The sequence below is a fragment of the Macaca thibetana genome, chromosome X (assembly GCF_024542745.1).
Source record: "Macaca thibetana thibetana isolate TM-01 chromosome X, ASM2454274v1, whole genome shotgun sequence".
NCBI classification, from domain to species: Eukaryota; Metazoa; Chordata; class Mammalia; order Primates; family Cercopithecidae; genus Macaca; species Macaca thibetana.
In genome coordinates, this window is record NC_065598.1 from 37,510,585 (window position 1) to 37,531,690 (window position 21,106).

A 21,106-nucleotide genomic window follows, 5' to 3' on the forward strand; every position below is an offset into this window, starting at 1 on the left:
CTGCATGGTCACAAGGTTAAACTCCCAAGGACATAAAACAAGACAAGGGGTAAACCTCACCTAGTTCTTGCTTCAGGGATCTGTAGCAAAGTTTGTACCTGACCAGTTTGTTAAGCCAGCTTGAATAGTGGGCTTAAAGGGGTCCTAGGCCCACATTTTATTCTGTTACCCCTTTTTATGACAGAGTGACACAGAAAGACTAATTCATAGCACAAAATACACTCGATTCACTATAGCCTAAGACTAGCCTCACAAATCCTTTTTCCAATTAATCAAAACCTTGCAGAGGAGACAAATAGTGATTTTTACCATTTATTCAACTGGTTTACACAGAAAGAGAGAGACCAGAATCCTGACTGCTGAGAAATTCTTACACTTTTGCTGGCATGCCAGGTTTCTGGGCTTCCTTTCTCTGGGCGTTTGATGGCCCTGCTTACTGTGCCATAGCTTTGTGCACCAAGACACATTACAAAAGAAAATCATGTTTTTTCATTTTTGCAAGATGCTGCATGGGGGAGCCAAATTAACATTTTGCACTCTGGCTGGGACAAAGTACATGTGACAAAACATAGACTTTAGCCATCCCACTTAGCACCTAATATCAACCTGGCCTGGCTCAAACTTGCCCTCATTGGCCCTTGTTGTCTTTGGTCCACTCAAAGTGGGGTGGAATGATCTCTGACCAGGAGTTTCCACACAGGGTCTCTAGGCAAGATGGAAGAACAGTCGCCCTGAGTGATAGAAAAGATAGAAAAGGGAAAAGAGAGAAAGATAACAAGAAAAACATTGCTTACAGCAGAGTGGGGGAAAGTGAGGAGCTCAGGGAGGCCAGAAAAAGATCCACCCATTGCAGCGACCCTGAATCAAAAGTTCAGGCAGTTGCTTGTCAGTCACGAAGGGATCTTTTCCAGCAATCCCATCAGCTCTCAAGTTTCCCAGTTTGGGGGAGAAAGAAAAGCTCCCCATGTCCCATCATTTTGCACGTGCCTAATCGTGTCAACCACAACCATGAAATACCAAATTTCAATAGACAATCTTAGGGATTGAGACTTAAAATGAAACTAAATTCTTCAGTGCCTTATTGTCCCCAGTGTTTCTCAGCTTTGTGACAGAGCCAACAAGCAAACAGATGGAAATCAGGTGGTGCATGGGGTAAGGGTGAAAGGAATGAGGCACATCCCCCATATATCTCCCAACTTCCTGAGTCCAGCACAAACACATTCCTCCATATTTCTTTCAAACTTCAGAAAAACATCACCTGGGAGATCTCCGATAAGGAATGCTAAATGTATAATGTTAACCAATTGTAATGCTGTAACCGAAAGAATTACCTTGTTCCCTGTAACTTTACATATCCTGTTTACATCGGGCTATAAAAAGCAAGCACTCGCATTGTTCGAGGCCCTCCTGTATGCTGTGGAATGGAGGGACCAAGTTCGAACTTGTAGTAAAGATCCTTGCCGCTTGGCTTTGACTCTGGACTCTGGTGGTCTTCTTTGGGGAACAAACGGTCTGGGCATAACAAGGGAAAGTTAAAATTCCCAGAACCAATTAAGCGAGGTCTCCTGAAAGTGGCATTGAGCCACCGCACCCGGCCACACTGGAGTAGATTTTGAAGTCTGAAACCTAGAACTTGTCAAATAAACCGCCCTAATAAAGCACCCCTGTCAACGAAGGGCAGTTCTAAGGCTTGAAGTCAGGTCTGACCCTCTAAGTTGACACTCTAGCTTCTTTGACTCTCAGATCTTTGAAAGAAAAGGGAAAGGTCCACCGTGACTTAATTCCAGAGTGAATTTCTTTAGTTTTCAGAAGCCATTTTACCATAAATAGATATGCCTTGGGAAGTGAAATTCTCTAATCTGAAACTTTATTGCAAAAATTGTGGGCATCTAGGAGAACTGGAGTTGTGAGCAGGTTAGAAGAGAAACTTTGCTGCTTCCTTCGTCAATGCCGTATGGAGAGAAATTTGAGATGCTCTGGATATTAAAAGAAAGACAGGATGGCAGAAGATACTGAATTAACCATACCAACGAAGAGTGGTAAGCAGACCATGCGAGTAGCAAGACTATTTCTGCAGAGTTCATAATAGGAGCTGTAAGTGACCCAGAGAACACTCACTGTGGAACGGTGAGATATCATCAGGCTCTATAGGACTTCAGGTCGTAGCATTTTACTTGTTGCAAATTATGTAGTGGAATTATACTTCTTTATCATAAAAATCTCTTGCGTTGTGGTGTGGCCAGGGCTCTTTCATACATGGGAGTTGGTGTCAGTCTACTAAACAGTCCGGTGGAGACAGCTCTTTTTGTTTCCTGTTGAAGTCTCATACTAAAAAATAAAAGTTGACTATTTTACTACAAATATCATTGATCCTAAAGATAGTTTTAGATGGTACACAGGTTTTAATGTTTTCATAATAAGGTCATATGAAACCAAATAACTCCTGGATGTGGGATGGGCTTGAGTGGGGGGATAATCATACAAAGAGTCTTTATTAGATACATTGAAAAGCAAAGTAAAATTTACCTAATAATAGCCCACCCAGTGGAAAATAATTGCTTTAACTTCTCTTGGATATTTTAATCTCAATTCTGACAAAATGAAGTCCTCAATTGAACAGTTCTTTGGCTTTTAGCTGAAAGAAAATAAAAAAAAAAAAAGGAAGTGCTGCTAATGCTTGAGATAAATACTAAGTCTTGCAGGACTGGAGTTAAGTTGTTTTCCAAAGAGATAAAAACATATCACAATTATGCTTCATTTAGGTTTTATTCTCTGCATTATTTTATCTTCATTGTGTCATACTAACGTGGCAGACCAGGACTCACTAACGCAGGCCCCCATAACAACTGTTTCAGCACTGACTGAGTGGTGAAGTTAAATATTAAAAGCTGATAGAGCCAGTGCCCTTACACAAAGGGTGGAAGGTAACAAAAGCCCACCAAGAGTTTTGCCCAGGCCTTTTCTGGGCCTTGAAGCATGGCAAGATAGTGAAGGAATTCTTAAAAGGACCCTTTTAGGATTAAACAAGTTTTACTGGGGGTCTGAAGAAACTCCCCAGGCCTCCACAGACAAGCTTTATTGGGGACTAAAGGAACTCCCCAGACCTCCATGACTTACCAGGAGACAAGATAAGGGTAAACACTCCAGCACCGGGTCGCATTTAGATTAAATACATTTACTGAGGCTTCAGAGGAAGGTCTTCAGGACTCACATCTTAGTTATAGATTAAAAGAAGTTAATCACTTCTATCTTTAGATGAACGCACATTTATATCTAGACATATAGCTTAGAAGGCATATAAGCTCCGAAAAACTTTGTTCATTTTGGGTTGGTCTGGCAATAATTTCCAGGCCTTCTCCCTGTAACTGGTTACGGAAATAAAAACTCCCTTCTCTCCTAGTTCATCTGCATCTCATTATTGGGCCGCATTATCAGCAGCCCGACCCTCGGTTTGGTCCGGGAACACTAATACCTGATATTCCCAAATGTATGTTGGCCTTGCCACTGTGAAGGAAAATTAAATGGGAGTCACATGTCCTCTTATGTTTTGCATTTGTGTTTTGCTCTGCGTAAGAATCATGCAAACACACTCCAGTTAAAAGTGGACACAGAATCTAAATAGACATTTCTCTGAAAAAGACATACAAATGGCCAATAAGCACATGAAAAGATGCTCAACATAACCAATTATTAGGAAAATGCAAATCAATGTAACAGTTGAGATACCAACCCACTAGGATGGCTATAATAATAATTTTAAAAAACAGGCGAGGCATGGTGGCCTATATCTGCAATCCCAGCACTTTGGGAGGCCAAGACAGGAGGATCACTTGAAACCAGGAATTCAAGACCAGCCTGGGCAACAAAGCAAGACCCTGTCTCTACAAAAAAATAAAATAAAAATGTAAAAAGCAGATAATAATGAATGTTGATGAGGAGGTGGAGAAATGGGACCCTTATAGTTTAAACATAGAGTACCATATGATCCATCAGTTTCACTCCTCAGTATATATCCAAGAAAAATGAAAACAAAGTCCACACAAAAGCTGATACATGAATGTTCATAGGAGCATTATTCAAAATAGTCAAAAAGTGGAAACAACTAGAATGTCCATCAATTCATCAATGTATAAACAAAATGTGCAATGTCCATACAATGAAATATTACTCAACAAAATAAATGAACTAAGTATAGATACATGCTACATACATGAACCTTGACAGCATGCTAAGTGAAGGAAGCCAATGACAAAAGATCACACATTGTGTGATTCCATATATGTAAAATGTCCAGAATAGGCAATTCAGTAGAGGTAGAAAGTAGATTAGTGCTTGCCTAAGCCTGGAGGATTGGAAAAATGAGAGGCAACTGCTGATGGTTAAGGGTTTCTTTCAGGGATGATGAAAATATTGTAAAATTGATCATGGTGATGGCTGTACAACTCTGTGAATATACTACTATTGAATTGTACACTTTAAATGGGTGAATTACGTGTTATGTAAATTATATCTCAATAAAGCTGATATACACACATATACATATATGTGTGTGTATGTGTGTGTGTGTGTATGAATTATCCAAAGGATTTCATATGAGTGTTTGTGTTTTCAGGCAAATATCATAGGTATACTTATAAAGAAACAAACATGATTCTCTTTATGTTCTGTAGGCAATGCTTTGCAACTCTCTTTTTCCAATAACCTTACATTCTCCGGACATCTCTGATAGATGTATGGAAAAGCAAATCTGGGAGCAAAGAATGCTTAGGGCAAAAAGCTTGCATGCTACCTCTGCCTCAAATTGTTCATCTCCTTGGAAAATTAGATGTGGATGAAATATGTAAAGCAACTTATTCTGTGGTTTAATTCAACAACTATATTGAAGTTCCTTTGTTGGCTTTGCACTGAGGCAGGAACTGTGGGAAAACAAACACATACGAAACAGAGAGATTACTGTGTAACGGGCTGACAGTGCATGAATAAATAGGTCAACTACTAATCTGAGAGATAAATGTAATACAAGCCATAGGTATACCTGGGATAAGGGAGGCTTTTGAGTAGAGCAGTAAATAATAGGTTGCCTTCTGACTAGACAGATAACAGTAAAGGGGCATGATTTTATCCAGTGAATGTAAAGCACACGACATTGGAGCCAAACATATATTAAAGCAACTTCTCAGACAAATTGATTTCTAGTATATGACAAAGGTTTTATTTATTTATTCATATATAATATATATAATACTTCAAGAAAGTTAAGAATAATCCTATTCACGATTCTTTACCTTCATTTGCTGTAAGTTTGAATAACACTTTTGACATATACTATATCTATGTGTATATGTGTATATACGTATAGAAGGTATATAAGCTCTGAAAAACTTTGTAATTTTGAGTTCGTTTGGCAGTAATTTCCAGCCTTCTCCCTGTAACCGATTACAGAAATAAAAACTCTCTTCTCTCCTAGTTCATATATATGTATATACATATATACTAATCTATGCATATATACAATTATATACATACACACGAATATATGCATATATACAATTATATGCATATATGCTAATATATGCACACATACATGTTAATGTATGTGTATATGCATATATGCTAATGTGTGTACATGCATATATGCTGGTGTATGTGTATATGCATATACTATACTATATACCATATATGTGTATATAATATACTATACTATATACTATATATGTATATATAAGTTTGAATAAAACCTTTGACATATACTATATAGTATATATAATCTGCATATTATATATAGATTAGTTTATATAATCTATAATTAAGTATGTTATGTTCATCTTAGTTGCTTGATAAATTTTTAAACCTGTGTAACCACAATTCACAATTCAGATTATGGTAGAGAACATTTCCACCCCCCCAGGTTGCTCCCTTGTGCCATTTCCCAATCAATACTACTTTATCTCACCCAGGTAACCATTTACAAGTTTTGCCTTTTCTTGAACTTCATATAAATGATATTACACTATATGTCCTCTTTTGTGCCTAGTCTTCTCTTGCCCTACAAAAAAATGTCTGTGAGCATCATCCATGCTTTTGCATGTAGCAGTAGTTCATTCAATTGCCATGTATGTATATTTTTATGACTATATCACAGTTTACTTGTCTGTTTACCTGTTGTTGGACATTAGAGTTGCTTCCAGTGTTTGGCTATTATAATTAAAACATCTGTGATCCTTATTGCTTAAAGCTTTTGGCAGAACGTGCACTAATTTCTTTTGCGTACATATTCAGAAGTAGAATTGTTGGGTCATTGGGTTTGCATAAGTTAGCATTTGGAAATACTGCCAAACAATTTTCCAAAGGAGTGGAAGTGTACATATTTACACTCCACCAAGCAATGCATTGGAGTGCCAGTAGAATATATTTTTTAAATAAGATGAAAGTATGGCTAGATACTGTCATGCACGTCCGTGTGAAGAGACCACCAAACAGGCTTTGTGTGAGCAACACGGCTGTTTATCTCACCTGGGTGCAGGTGGGCTGAGTCCGAAAAGAGAGTCAGCGAAGGGAGATAAGCGTGGGGCCGTTTTATAGGATTTGGGTAGGTAAAGGAAAATTACAGTCAAAGGGGGGTTGTTCTCTGGCGGGCAGGAGTGGGGGTCACAAGGTGCTCAGTGGTGGAGATTTTTGAGCCAGGATGAGCCAGGAAAAGGAATTTCACAAGATAATATCATCGCTTAAGGCAAGGACCGGCCATTTTCACTTCTTTTGTGGTGGAATGTCATCAGTTAAGGCGAGGCAGGGTATTTGCACTTCTTTTGTAATTCTTCAGTTACTTCAGGCCATCTGGGCGTATACGTGCAAGTCACAGGGGATGCGATGGCTTAGTTTGGGCTCTGACAGATACTAATGTTAAACTGGATAATAGAAAGAAGGTCTGGTTCTGGAATCCAAACCAAAAAATGACTGACTGAGTAGTTAATGCATTGTGAGCATAGATTTAACTTCCCAGACCGGTCTTGTGATGGCTAATTTCATGTTGAAAGGACACAAAGATAGATGTGTACCCGCCCCCCACCCGCTACACCCTTGTTCTGCTCTCTAATCTTTGCACATACCAGAGATTTCGTAAGTTCTGTGAGTACCTGGTTTTCTGCACGTACCAGAGATTTTGTTTTGCACATACCAGAGATTTTGTAAGTTCTGAGGCAAGGTCACAAGACGTGTTTAAGTAAGATAAACTCTTGCTGCCATAAACCTGCTCTCCCGCCTCAAAGTTTGAACCAAAATATCAGAAATGGCGGGAACCAATCATAGTTAGCCAAATCGCCTTGTTCAAACACTAGCCAATCATATATCTGATTTGTATAATAACTCTATGCCCACTTTTCTTAGACTATATAACACTGCTCGGAGCTCAGTGGGGGAGCTCTCCTGCCCGTCTCGTTTCACGAGCGAGGGAGAGTTCCAGGTTCGAACCTGTAATAAAGATCCTTGCTGCTTAGCTTTGACTCTGGACTCTGGTGGTATTCTTCGGGGAATAAACGGTCTGGGCATAACAATGTGTCCATTTCACTGGGCCAAGAGATGACCATATGATTGGTAAAACTTTATTTCTGCAAGTGTATGTGAGTTTCCTGGAAGAGATTAGCAATTTGAATTGGTAGACTGAGTAAGGAAGCTTGCTCTCACCAATGTGGGTGGGCATCAGCAAATCCACTGAAGGCCTGAATAGAACAAAAAGGTGGAGGAAGGGTGAATTTACTCCCTGTTTGAGCTGAGACATGCATCCATCTTCTCTTGCCCGTGAACATTAGTGACACTCCTGCTCGTGTCTGCATCACTACTCCCTCTTTACTGGTCCCATCCCCACTTGTTTTCAGTCCTTCGGATTCTGACTGAGTTATACCACCAGCTTTCCTGGTGCTCCAGCTTGCAAAGGGCAGATCATGAGACTTCTCAGCCTCTATAATTGTGTGAGCCAATTCCTGTAATAAATCAATCTCTCTTTACCTATGTCTATGTCTACAACTATATCTATCACCTTTGACTCTGTTTCTCTGGAGAATCCTGACAGAGCTGTAAATCTCAACATCTATTAGAAAAATGCTCAAACATTTTTATCAGAAATGCAAAATACTTTCCAGGAGTGGTTGTTAATTACATCCTCAAAAAGCTCTGCTCAAAGACTTAAGTTCAAAGCTAGATATGTCATTTAATAATTGTATGATCTTTGGTAAATTATTTAACTTCTTTGTGCCTTTGTTTCCTTAGCTGTAAGCTGGGGACAATAATATCTACCTTATAGGACGAGTTTAGGGTTTTAATGTCTGGCACAGAGCAAGTGTTCAATTAGTTTTCTTTCTTTTCCTTCTTTCTTTCTCTTTCTTTCTTTCCTTCTTTCTTTCTTTCTTTCTCTTTCTTTCTTTCTTTCTTTCTTTCTTTCTTTCTTTCTTTCTTTCTTTCTTTCTTTCTTTCTTTTCCTTTCTTCTTTCTCTTTCTCTCTCTCTCCTCTCTTTCTCTCTCTGTCTCTCTTTCCTTCCTTCCTTCCTTCCTTCTTCTGAGGTCAAATGTAAATTGCTAAAGAGTAATGTCATTTTGAACTCTTAAAATTATCTTAACAAACAAAATTATAGGCCAACATTGAGAAAAGTGGGATGGTGGAGGATGGTTGGGGAAAAGAAGAGAAAAAACGTAGGAAGGCAAGACATTATGTCCCCATCCTTAAAATAATGTTCTCTCTCGGAGGTGGTTAAGTAATGTGCAGAATAGAACACCTGATATTCTAAAAATTAAACCTCATTGTCTGTATCAATATTAAGCACATTAGAAAATAGACTGATTCAGCTTTAATGATATATTACAAGTGAATTTGCATTGAATTGAAGCTAGGTCCATGTGAAAGTGTATCAAAATTAAAATCTCATTTGCATATATAACATCAGTTAGCATAAATGTTCTTTGCATGATTATGCTCCCTCTAGGAGAAGCCATTAGGTTGATTTGCATTCATTTAAATGTTCATGTGGGATGTTGATTTTGTCTGTGCAATTACTAGGGTAGTTAATACATTGTTCTGTTAAAACAGCTAAAAGACTGCACAGATGCTGTTACATACAAATGTGGCAATTGATGGATTGATTGGAAGGAAACCTTCTCACATAAACAGTCATCTTTTTTTTCAGTGTGAGCAAAATAACTGAAACTGATCCTTCTACACAAATCCCTCTCAACCAGTGTTATTCTTGTGCCCTGGATTCACAAATGAATGGAGAGTCTTTTTTTCAATATGCAAAATAAATAAGTAAATTACATGATATGCTAGAAGGTGTGGTAGATTGCAATATGGCCACAAATTATTCTTATCCCTCTTTGCACATCTCTTTACCATGTTTCCTTGCAGCATATCTTTGCAGCTCTTCTCACCAAGAATTGGAGTCTATTTTCTCAACTCATTAAATCTGAGCTGGCTATGTGACTTGCTTTGGCCAATAAGACTTTAGCAAATAAGACATAAGCACAAGTAGAGGTTTGAAAAACGCTGGTTCACTGGGGCTTACTGTTTTGCTGCTCTTGAAATGCTGAGATGATCATGTGAATGAATCCAAGGAAGCCTGCTGGAAGATGAGAAAGCTGCATGCAAGAAAGCAGAGGTCTCCAGCTGACAGCCTGCCAAACACTAGAAATGTGAATGAGGCCATTCTGGATCATCTTGTCACCAGCTGACCTCCCAGCTGACCATCAGTGCATGAGCAAACCCAGAAAAGATGAGCTGAGTCAGTCCAGTCTAGAAGAATTGCCCAGTCAACCCACAGTATCATGGGCTGAATAAAATGTTGTTTCAAGCCATTAAGTTTGTGATGTTTTATTACTCATAATAGCTAACTGGTACTGAACGTTATAATTACTGCAGAGAAAAATAGAGCACAGAAGGAGGAAGTAGAAGTGTATATGTGTATGCATGTGTGTAGAGGAGGGGCTGTTGAAATTTTAAAGAATTTTGCCAGGGAAGGCCTTGTTGAGAAGATAACATTTGAACAAACATTTGAAGGAGATAAGCAAGTAATTCACGTGGTTATTTAAGAGAAGAACATGGTAGGCAAAAAGAAAGGCAAGTGGAAATTTTCCTGAGGCATAGCATGTCTGGCTCTTTTTGAAGAAAAGCAAAGAAGTCAGAGTGCTGGAGCACTATAAAAGATGAGGGCAGAGGGCCGGGTGTGGTGGCTCATGTCCATAATCCCAGAACTTTGTGAGGTTGTGGTGGGCAGATCACGAGGTCAGGAGTTCGAGACCAGCCTGGCCAATATGGTGAAATCCCATCTCTACTAAAAATACAAAAATCATCTGGACGTGGTGTCAGGTACCTGTAGTCCCAGATATTCAGGAGGCTGAGGCAGAAGGATTGCTTGAATCCGAGAAGCAGAGATTGCAGTGAGCCGAGATCACGCCATTGCACTCCAGCCTGGACGATAGAGCAAGATTCCATCTCAAAAAAAAAGAAAAAAAAAGATGAGGGCAGAGGACAGAGAGTTAACAAGGGGCCAAATACATGTCTCATGTGAGAGCATGACCATTAATCAACATGCAAGTTAAAAACTGACATGAGCTGAACCAATCAGTTTCTCCCTCCTAAAACTGTGAAACTTAGGACACAGAGCCCCAGAGATTGGGAGATGTTGGAGCTGAAGTCACCTTACTGGTTGTCATAGTCTGCTTAGGCTGCTATACCAAAAGTACTATAAACTGGGTAGCTTATAAACAACAGGAATTTGCTGTTTACAGTTCTGGAGGCTGCAAAGTCAAGGTGCTACCAAATTTGGTATCTGGAGGCCAGGCACAGTGGCTCACACCTGTAATCCTAACACTTCGGGAGGTCAAGACAGGCAGATTGCCTGAGTTCAGGAGTTCGAGACCAGCCTGGGCAAGATGGTGAAACCCCATCTCTACTAAAATACAAAAACTCAGCTGGGTGTGGAGGTGGGTGCCTGTAATCCCTGCTACTCAGGAGGCTGAGGCAAGAGAATTGCTTGAACCTGGGAGGCGGAGGTTGCAGTGAGCCAAAATCACGCACCACTGCACCCCAGCCTAGGCAACAAAGTGAAACTCTGTCTCACACAAAAAAATTTGGTGTGTGGCAAAGGTCTTCTTTCTCAGAGATGGTGCCTTCAACTTGTGTCCTCACGTGGTGGAAGGGGCAAGGCAATTCCCGAGGGTCTCTTTTGTAAGGTACTAATCCCATTCAAGAGGGCTCCACCCTCATAATCTAATCACCTCCCAACTGCCCCAAGTCCTAATATTATCATATTGGGGATTAGGTTTCAACATATGAATTTTGGGGGACACAAACATTCAGACTTTAGCACTGCCTGAATTCAGGGGTACATAGAATTCATACTTTGTTCTAGTTGCCAAATTTCAGGAGCTAGCTTGCTTCTTGTCCTTGTCAAGGTTTGATAATTGAACTTGTTTTTTGAGTCTGTGGAACACTCCTGAATCATTAAAATGAATTTGCTCCAATACTCAATCTTTCTTTCTTAAATAAAACAAAGTTAATTTCTGTTGCTTGCAAATAAAAACCCTTAACTAATATAATTATCTTGTGATTTCTCTCTAGCTCTTTAATATAGTCCTTTTCTTCTGAAATAGATTATTAGTTTCTTAGAGACAGGAATAATTCCTTCAATTTATTTTATATCCTTTTATGCAACTATACTTATAGGACAAGATAATAACAGCTAAGCATTCATTCAATGATTATAATATGTCAAGCACTGTGCTAAGGACTTATGTAGATTATCTTATTTAAACTTCATGAGAATTCTGTGAATAATTACTCTGATTATTTCTCTTTTTTACAGATGAGGAATCAGAAACCAGAGATGGGACATGGCTAATAAATAGTGGAGTGGAGACTCAATCCTGGGCAATCTCACCTAAGGGCCCGTATTCTTTCAGGACCCAGCACTTAGTAGGTACTTAAAAATAATTGTGTATTGATACATTGAAAAGTACTAAGTGTCCACAAAATCACATTCTTGGGTGATCAACTGGCCTTTACCATCCAGGCAGGGTTGCCCATGCATCCGTCTACTGAGGGTGGAAAGTTTTCATTCTAGGAACAAACTATGGGTGACAAGTTAGGTGGTATGATGGCCAGATGCAGCAAACCATTCCTGTTCAGAAAGTATTTTTTTTTTTTTGTTTTGCTAGCTGCTCTCCCATCATAGTGATCTCCAGAGACCTACTGTTCCTGCATTAAAACTTTGGCTTGCAGTAAGAATACTTGAGACAACGTGGAATTTTGAATAAGAATCTTATAACATACCAAGGAAGAAAATACAAGAAGTATTGTTTGCAGAAAAACTCAATTATTCCCAGTAATAAAGAAAAAACATTAATCTATTATTCATTATTTATTATTATTAATCTTTATTATTATTGTTATTTTAGAGACGGGCCTCATTAGGTCGCCCAGGGTACAGTGCAGTGGCGTGATCATAGCTCATCGAAGCCCTGAACTCCTGAGCTTAAGCATCCTCCTGCCTCAGCCTCCTGATTAGCTGAGCTAGTGAGGTTCAGGCTTGAGCTACCATGCCCAGCCTATATAAATCTTTGATATTTCTTCTAACAGCCCTAAAAGATAAGGTAGGTGTTAGCATGCTCACTTAACTGACGAGGAAACTTAGGCTCGGAAATTTAAGTGCTTTGTCCCAATCTGTTAACACCCAACCCTAAAGGTGCTAGATTCAGTGAGCTGAAAATGCTCACTGAAAATGCAAAATGCAAAATGCCTAACCCTTAGAACCAGACACTCCAGTCACTACTTATTTGTCCATGTCTGAGTTCACAGCACATTCTCTCTCCCTATTTCGTTTGCCATTTAATTATGTGCTGCCCCATGACACTGGCGTGCTACTCCATAATTATGATCGTGCTATTTTAGTACCAGGCAGCTTCATTGTAATTTTACTTGTGAGACTCTTTTTTAATATATTGGGTACCTGTAAGAATGAAATATTTCCATAACAAAACAGATTTAGAGTCAGCTTGTAATGGTTTAATGCCAAGATGTTATAGAACTATCTGCCAATGAAGAAAGGGTTGAATTGGATCAGATAATGATTATATGGGCTTTTCCAATTAAAAAAAAAAAAAACAAGCAACACTTCAGAGAGAATTTATATAATTTGCAAATATAGGTAAATATGCAAGCGAATCTTCATTATATCATATTCATTATTTGTTCTCTTAAGCGTAAGAGTTTTGCTTGTCAGTATAGAATAGGCTGAATGAAACTGAAACAAGTCTTGCTTTCTGTAAGCTAATATTTGGGAATTGGTCACACACACACACACACACACACACACACACACACATTGGTGAGGGAGGGGCTTACCTCTTTTATTTACTGTCCTATTCCTAATGCCTAGAACAGTGCCTGGTGCACAGTAGGCAAATATGCACTCAAATATTTCCTTAGTGCCTACCACAAGCCAGATAGTGTTCTAGGCACTGGGGATACAGCATTGAATAAAACAGAATTCATGCTTTCATAGAGTTTATATTCTACAAGTGGGAGACAGAAAATAAAGACATAATTGAATACGATATTTAGTATGTCAGATAGTGATAAGGACAATTAGAAAAATTAAGCAGGAATAAGGGATAAGGTGGGAGAGTTGCCATTCAAAATAAAGTAGTAAAAGAAGACCTCAGTAATACATGACTTGAAGGAAGCAGTCAGGAAACATTTCACCAGAAGATGACAATTAAACTGAGTCTTGAAAAACAACTAGGAGTTTTCCAGGAAGACAAGAAGGGAAAAATATATAGAAGATGAATAATTTACTTTGAATTCCAATTTGCATCTCCTTTTCCATGTAATGGCATCATTTTTAAGGCAGATGGTGTATAACTTTGCTCCAGAGTTAAGAATTCTCTTTCCTGAAAACTCCAGGGATAATTCTGATTGGTTCTGCTTGGACCATGTGTCCATCTCTGAAACAATGACCATGGCCAGGCAGGTAGTGTATTCTGATTGGCTGCCCTGGGTCATGTGCCCACTCCTGGGATTTTGTTTTTTGTGTGTGTGGAGGGGGCTTCAGAGCCCCTACTCTGTGTAATCTTCCCCAGTAGATCATCAGTTAGGGGAGGCAAAGACAGTAACTCTTCTCTTTTTGACCTATCAGGGTTTGCAAGTTCCTTTGGAAGAAGAGAATTACAGACATATTGAGACTGGAAGGAGCACTTAGCACAGGACCACAGGATGATTGATTCCTTAGCACAGCTTAGCATCCTGGTGCCAAAGTGGGTGCTTCACAAAGATTTATTGTATGAATAGAGTGGACCATCACAAACCACATGCTGACTGAATGACTCCACCATTGTCTAACCACTGATTTGGAGGGGATCCCTTGGGACTATCCCATGGATCCAAGTTCACCTTACCTTGGGAGCAGATGGAACCAGACCCCAGGTGCTCTGCCATGCATCTCCCTCGGGGGATCTGGGCATCCCACAGATCTTACCTCATAGGAGCTACTGTAGAAGCAATTGCAGGAAGAGGCATTGATGCAGCATTGTTGTCGTTAAGCAAAAAGCCAGGACTGCAGACACTACCCTGCCAGCAGACAGTCCTGCAGCTGGGCCTGAGGCTCTCACAGGATGCAAGGCAAACACAGGATTCATATGGGGGACAACTAACCAATCGGAAAACACAACCTCCATCAAGCTTTCGCTCTGCAGCTTTTCTCTGAGATCTTTCCTGCCTCTCCTCTACACAACCAAACTGAAGTTCTTATCTAAGAATTAGGCCCATATTATTCAATCATAAGAAGGAATGAAGTTCTGATGCATGCTACAACACAGATGACCTTGAAAACATACTTAGTGAAAGAAGCCACACACAAAGGCCCATATATTTTGTAATTTCATTTGTATAAAATGTCTAGAACAGGCAACAAACAAAAGAGTTGAGTATTGTATAAGGGAAGTTTGAGATTCTTATTGCCATTCAGGTGAAGATGTGGAGCAGGTTGCTCAACAGGTTGCTTGATAAGTGTCGGGAGTTCAGAAGAAATAACCAGTCCAGAGACATAAATTTGGGAGTCATTAGCAAATAATTGGAATTTTAAAGCATGAGACTAGATTAGACTCCATGGGCCTGATAAATAATTGATAGGTAATAAACAAATATACAAAATCTCTTCTGCTATAACACATTATCTATAACAAATAGTATGTATGTAATTGGAAATAGGGGAAGAATGTCAATAAAATGTGGACGTTGTGTGGAAGTAGAATTATAACCTTCAGCATGAAAGGAAAAATCCCTCAATTTGGCTGCTGCACAGTCACAAGCCCTTTTAGCCTTTTTTTTTTTTTAAATTAAAAGTGAGGTTCTACACCCAGGGCTTCCTCCCCAAGGAAGCAGACCCTCAGCTTTGCATGATTCTTGCCTCAGGCGGAGTGTACTTCTTCCTGTGCCCACCTTAACAGCAGTCTCTCTGTCTTAGACTTCCACTTCCATCTGCATTGTCTCAGCTCTCTCAAGTAGAATTTCCTCTCTATTGGTTTCTTGTATGTTTAATATCTACTGAGGTGGCCTCTAGCCATAACAAGCTGTGTGTCTGAGCTGTGCACAAGTCATCACCTGGTATATTATTTTAAAAAAAAATTGTTAATGCTCTGCTTATAAAGGTGCATAAGTTTTGAATGATCTGCCCTAACTCTTATGCCTTGTTAGTTTTAGTGTGTGATTTTGAAAAATGAGAGATTTTTCAGAGTCAGGTATATCATTTTATGTCAGAAATGCTTGTATACATATAATTGACATGCTACTTTTGTTCTCATCTTTCCTGGCAGGAACTGAAAGGTATTTATATTTATGTTTCTCTCTCCAAAAAAGAAAAAAAAAAAAGAACAAAAACCCAGGAGTGGGCACATGACCCAGGCCAACCAATCAGAATATACTACCTACCTGGCCATGGTAATCGTTTCAGGGATGGACACATGATCCAAGTAGAACCAAGAATTGTCCCTGGAACTATCAGGGAAGAGAACTCTTTTAACTCTGGAACAATGTTACACATCATCTGCCTTAATAATGATGCCATTACAAGGGAAAGGAGACCCAAATTAAAATCCAAAGTAAATTACTCATCTTGTATATATTTCTCCCTTCTTGTCATCCTGGAAGACTCCTAGTTGTTTTTCAAGACTCAGTTCAATTGCCATCTTCTGGTAAAATGTTTCCTGACCACCTCCTGCCTCCTCCATGAAGTACTGTGTGCTTCCTTCTTATTCCCACAGCACCTTGTACACATTTCTCTTACAGCATTGTTGTGTAACTTTGTTCTATTATCTGCTCTTCTCCTTCCCCCACCCCTTGGTCTGTGGCATTCTTGATGGTAGTCACATTGCCTTATTCATTTCTATAAACCTAGGACCTAACACAATGTCTGGTATGCATTAGGTGCACAGTAAATGTGAGTTGAGTGAATTATTATTTTTTTTTTCTTTCTTTTTTTTTTTTTTTTTTTTGAGACGGAGTCTCACGCTGTTGCCCAGGCTGGAGTGCAGTGGCGCGATCTCGGCTCACTGCAAGCTCCGCCTCCCGGGTTCCCGCCATTCTCCTGCCTCAGCCTCCTGAGTAGCTGGGACTACAGGCGCCCACCACCGCGCCCGGCTAATTTTTTGTATTTTTAGTAGAGACGGGGTTTCGCTGTGGTCTCGATCTCCTGACCTTGTGATCCGCCCGCCTCGGCCTCCCAAAGTGCTGGGATTACAGGCTTGAGCCACCGCGCCCGGCCGAGTTGAGTGAATTAATGAAGACATGGTTCTGGTAATACATGGTTGATTGCTTTGCGCGAGAAGACACATTGTCTTGGATGCACACGCGCACGCGCACACACACACACTTACTCTCTGGGGAATGTAAGATTTTTGATAGGTAAGAATTTTGATCCAACCTTAAAACAAACAAACAAAAAAGGTGTGTGTGTCTGTGTGTGTGTGTGGGGGGGGGGACAGTTCCTGCAAGGTAAGGCTTGAGGAAAGGCACTTCATTAAAATTAAACTTGAAAACATTATTCTTAGTGAAAGAAGCCACACACAAAGGCCCATATATTTTATAATTCCATTTGTATAAACTGTCTAGAACAGGCAACAAATAAAAGAGTTGAGTATTGTATAAGGGAAGTATTGTATAAGGGAAGTTTGAAAATAGGGCATCGGAAGAGAAAGCAGAGTAGCGGGACTTGAGAAAAAGAGAACAAATAAAATTGGAAATGAAACGCTGCCTTATAAAATTAGAAAACAGAGGTAGAAAAACTGAAGGTTGGTATTATTCAGGGAAGTAGGTATAGACAAGGAAGAAAAGTAAAGGGAAAGAAATGGGAAAAGATGAAAAGAGGTGGGAGCCAGAGACAGGGGGAGGAAGGTCCTGGATACTAGACTTCTGAGCTTTCAATAAAGCTTCATTTTCCACTATGTGTTAGGCCATGTGCTGGATTACTAATACATTGAAATGAGTAACTTATAGTCCCTATGTGTCCAATTGTGGGGGAGATCTCAGTTTATAATGGTAGAAGAAAGCAATGGGATGATAAGAAAGGGCGTGTGTTAGGGGATATTGCCCACTTTTTGAAATTGGACCCCCATCCTTTACCAGAGTTACAAGAAGTCTGACAGCTGAAATGCTGTCCTCAAGTTGAGAAAATGACCCACCCCTTCCCTATTCTTGTTTCTTTCTCTCTGAACTCTATAATCCCTCACCCTTGCCAGGGATAAAGGAACTCTTTTTATACATTTTCTTCTTCCCCCCCAGTTTTGATATGGTGAAGGCAGGACTGAGGGTTCATCACCCCTACCACTCCTCCTAGCAGAACAAGATGACCTTTACCAGAACACACAAGGTCGTGAGACAGAATTCCCATGCCACGTTTGCTGAAGCTATTAACCGTTCTATAACCTGGCACCCCAGGACACCTTGACTGTCCCAACGAAGCACTGCCACCAAACCCAGTTTGGGTGGAGTCTTGGCTTTTCTTATTCCATGTCAGATTAGAGAGGTGACCCTTGGCACCAAGGTCCCATCATTCCCCACAGTACTTTTCCAAGACCCAGAGGGGATATGAGAGAGGAGAGACTTGCAGACTCCTCCACAAGGAACGGGGCTCCTAGGAGATGAGATGGGAGTAACTTGTGCCTTGGCTGTGGTGAGCAGTAAGGGTACTCCAGGTAGGTAAAAACTGTGGGAAATTTGGGCATCGCCATATCCACCTTGCAGGCGGATGTGTCAGATGGGCCACGGGTGTGTGTGTGGCGGGCGGTGCGGGGGGGTGACAGTTCCTGCAAGGTAGGGTCGGAGGAAAGGAAAGACCTATGGAAAAGGATACACCTGGGATCTTGAGGCGCCAGCTGCACCTGTTTCTGGGCTGAGAGGCTTCCGGAGCCACCACAAGGTGGAGACCAAGGATGGCGGGGGTGGGGTCTTTTCAGACCGGTTGTAAGTCCTGGGGCTGGTTGTACCTCCTGAAGCCCGTTTGGCACAGCCTGCAGGAGGGACTTTGCAAAGCCGCGTCCAGGTAGTATATGAAAGGTGTGTTGAGCTCAAATGGTCAGCCCGGGGTCAGGGGGTTCTGGGGTGGCGGGGAGCCGAGAAGAGTGAGATCCACGAAGGAGGCTCTCACCCCTTGGCAGCGGGCGGCTGCCTTGAGGGGCGGGCTGTGCCTAGCGCGACTCTGGCGCCGCCGCCTGGGGGCAGCCGGCTGTGAGCCCCGTGGACAGGGGCGCCTGGAGACCGCCTCTCATGAGGCACTAGGTCCTGGTACTTGCTGGGGGTGGGGAGGGAGAGGGGCGCACAGCGCCCAGAGGCGGAAGCCAAGCGCGTGAGTCACTCTGTTCCCCTGGGTTAGGAGCGGGACTTTGCCTCCCGCCTGGGGTCTGCATTTCAGCTCCAGCTTCAGCGACTCATCCCAGCAGGCTGACCCCCTCCAGAGGCTGGACCAGCTGCCTCTCAGTCTAGGTGAGGTCCAGGCAAGTTTCTCGTCTTCTGATGCTTACTGTTTGGGGGACTCGCGGGGAGGGGGTCTTCCAGTCTGTGTCTGTCTGCCTTTGCTTCCTCCCTCTGGCTTTCTCCATTGGAGACAGAAAGTTAGATTTAAAAAACGCAACAGAGAATATAAAATCTATGCTCAGACCGCAGATAAACAAAACTCTGGGGCCATATTCTTAATTTCCCAAGTACCTTCACATGTCCGAATGCGGCGTTTATGGAGCTAGGAATGTTTTGTTTGTTTCGTGTATTTCCCTCCTCCCCCACTTTCCTCCGGTGTAATTCTTAGAGGTGGGGACAGGAGAGTCAGAGGGCTTAGCTGGGATCCTTTGCCAGAGTGGCTTCTTCATTCTCTGCGAGGTGGCAGATGTTTTACTGTAGCCTGAGTTGGGATCTTGGAACAACCCTCTTCAGCCCAGGACATGCCAGCGCTTAAGGTAACTGCAGTTGTTGCATATCTATCTCGCTATCATTGACTGAATCAAAATGTTCCGGAGGCACAATTAATGTGAATGCCACAATGTTGAAACATTCATTGAAGGACACTATTGAATGTTTTATTTTTTAACGTATTGTATTCCAGGAAAATTTTAGAAGACTATTGCTGGTTTTATTTTCTCTATTTTCAGATATGCTCCAAAGCCTATTATTCCCTTGCAAGACAACCAGTGAGGACCTGTTCTGTTTCTTATAAGGATTTAACAGTGCAAAACTACGTGTTAGTTTCTCCTCTAAGGTTAGGGAGTTCCTTCTATTAACCACTTTTAGAAAAACATTTTGGTGGTGTGGTGGCGGGGGGAGATATTTCCCCTTTCTCTATCACTAAATGCAAAATGTTTCTGTGACTATTAAGTAAATACTAATTATTGTCATTTTTGCTTAAAAGGAGCAGAGGAGAGCATCTCCTGGAATGCATGAATTTGTGGTTCATGTTGATGACTGATTGCTTTACCATCAAATTGTTTGGTTTGATGCAATGTTAACAGGTGGTCTTAATTCACAACACAGAAGTATTCTATTCTAGAAAACAACCCTGTTGATATGCACACCACCGCCCCCCCACCCCCAACACGCACACACAAAACCATGTTTTTGTCTTGCTTTGTGGGAGAGAAAAATGGATGGGGGAATCTTTTCTGGCAGTTGATTAATCCCTGATCTTTCTTGAATTGCCATTCGTTTTATAACCTATAATTATAGAAAAGACCCCTCCTTGAAATAAAATTAATAAAACCTTACATGTTTAGTCAGATCACTGGAATAATTTTTTAGAGTTGAATGGAAGCTTCCATGATCCTCTTCCAATGTCCTCCCCAGGGAGCCGTTAAGCTTCCCACTTCTCTGATAACATAACTCCTCTCCTCTACATACCTCTGTCTTAGCTCTTACCACCTTATGATTCTTGGTTTACATATCCATCTTGCTTAGAGTAATAACATTTATTTGAAAACAAGGGTAATGCCTTATTAATCTTTGTATCCCTGGAGTCTAGTAAAGTAAGGTCTGTTTAAAAAAAATGAATGAATAAAATAATTTGGCAGTCCAGATTAGGTTTACCATTCCTTGAAATCCACCTGGGCATTCTTTCTCTTCACTCCTAAAAGATAAGTCATTTAATTCAATGATACTCAAAGTGTGGATCCTCGGAATACACTGTGTCCTAAATAAATGAGAGTTTTCTATATTTGAAAAAATCTCTATATTGTTGTGAACTTTAACTTTATTTTTATTTATTTATTTTTTTTTGCTGAAAGTAACAGAAAAGCCAACTAAACATGGCTTGTAATACTACAGAAGTTTAGCTGGGCATAGTAGCATGTGCCCGTGGTCCCAGCTACACAGGAGGCGGAGGTGGGAGGATCCCTTGAGCCCAGGATTTTAAAGCTGCAATGAACTATGATTGCACCACTGCATTCTAGGCTGGGTGACAGAGTAAGACCCTGTCTCTCAAAAAGAAAAAAAAAAAAATAGAGAAGTCTGACAGCAGGTGATAACTGGAGTTGATTCAGTGACCCAACAATATCGGTGTTCTGAGTCAGTGTCTTACCCTCACGGCTTCAA

General features: G+C 40.8%; 2 protein-coding genes across 5 annotated transcripts in view; one reads left to right on the forward strand and one right to left on the reverse strand.

The window, feature by feature from the left end:
* Positions 1 to 21,106, reverse strand: part of DYNLT3 (dynein light chain Tctex-type 3) — a 752,500-nt gene that overhangs the window by 49,165 nt on the left and 682,229 nt on the right. The gene's annotated exons all lie outside the window — the stretch shown is intronic.
* SYTL5 (synaptotagmin like 5) overlaps positions 18,784 to 21,106 on the forward strand; it is a 250,198-nt gene continuing 247,875 nt past the window's right edge. For all 4 annotated transcript variants that reach the window (XM_050776519.1, XM_050776521.1, XM_050776520.1 and 1 more), the window contains exon 1: positions 18,784 to 19,015. The gene's annotated coding sequence lies outside the window, so the exon portion shown is untranslated. The remainder of the gene's footprint in view (positions 19,016 to 21,106) is intronic.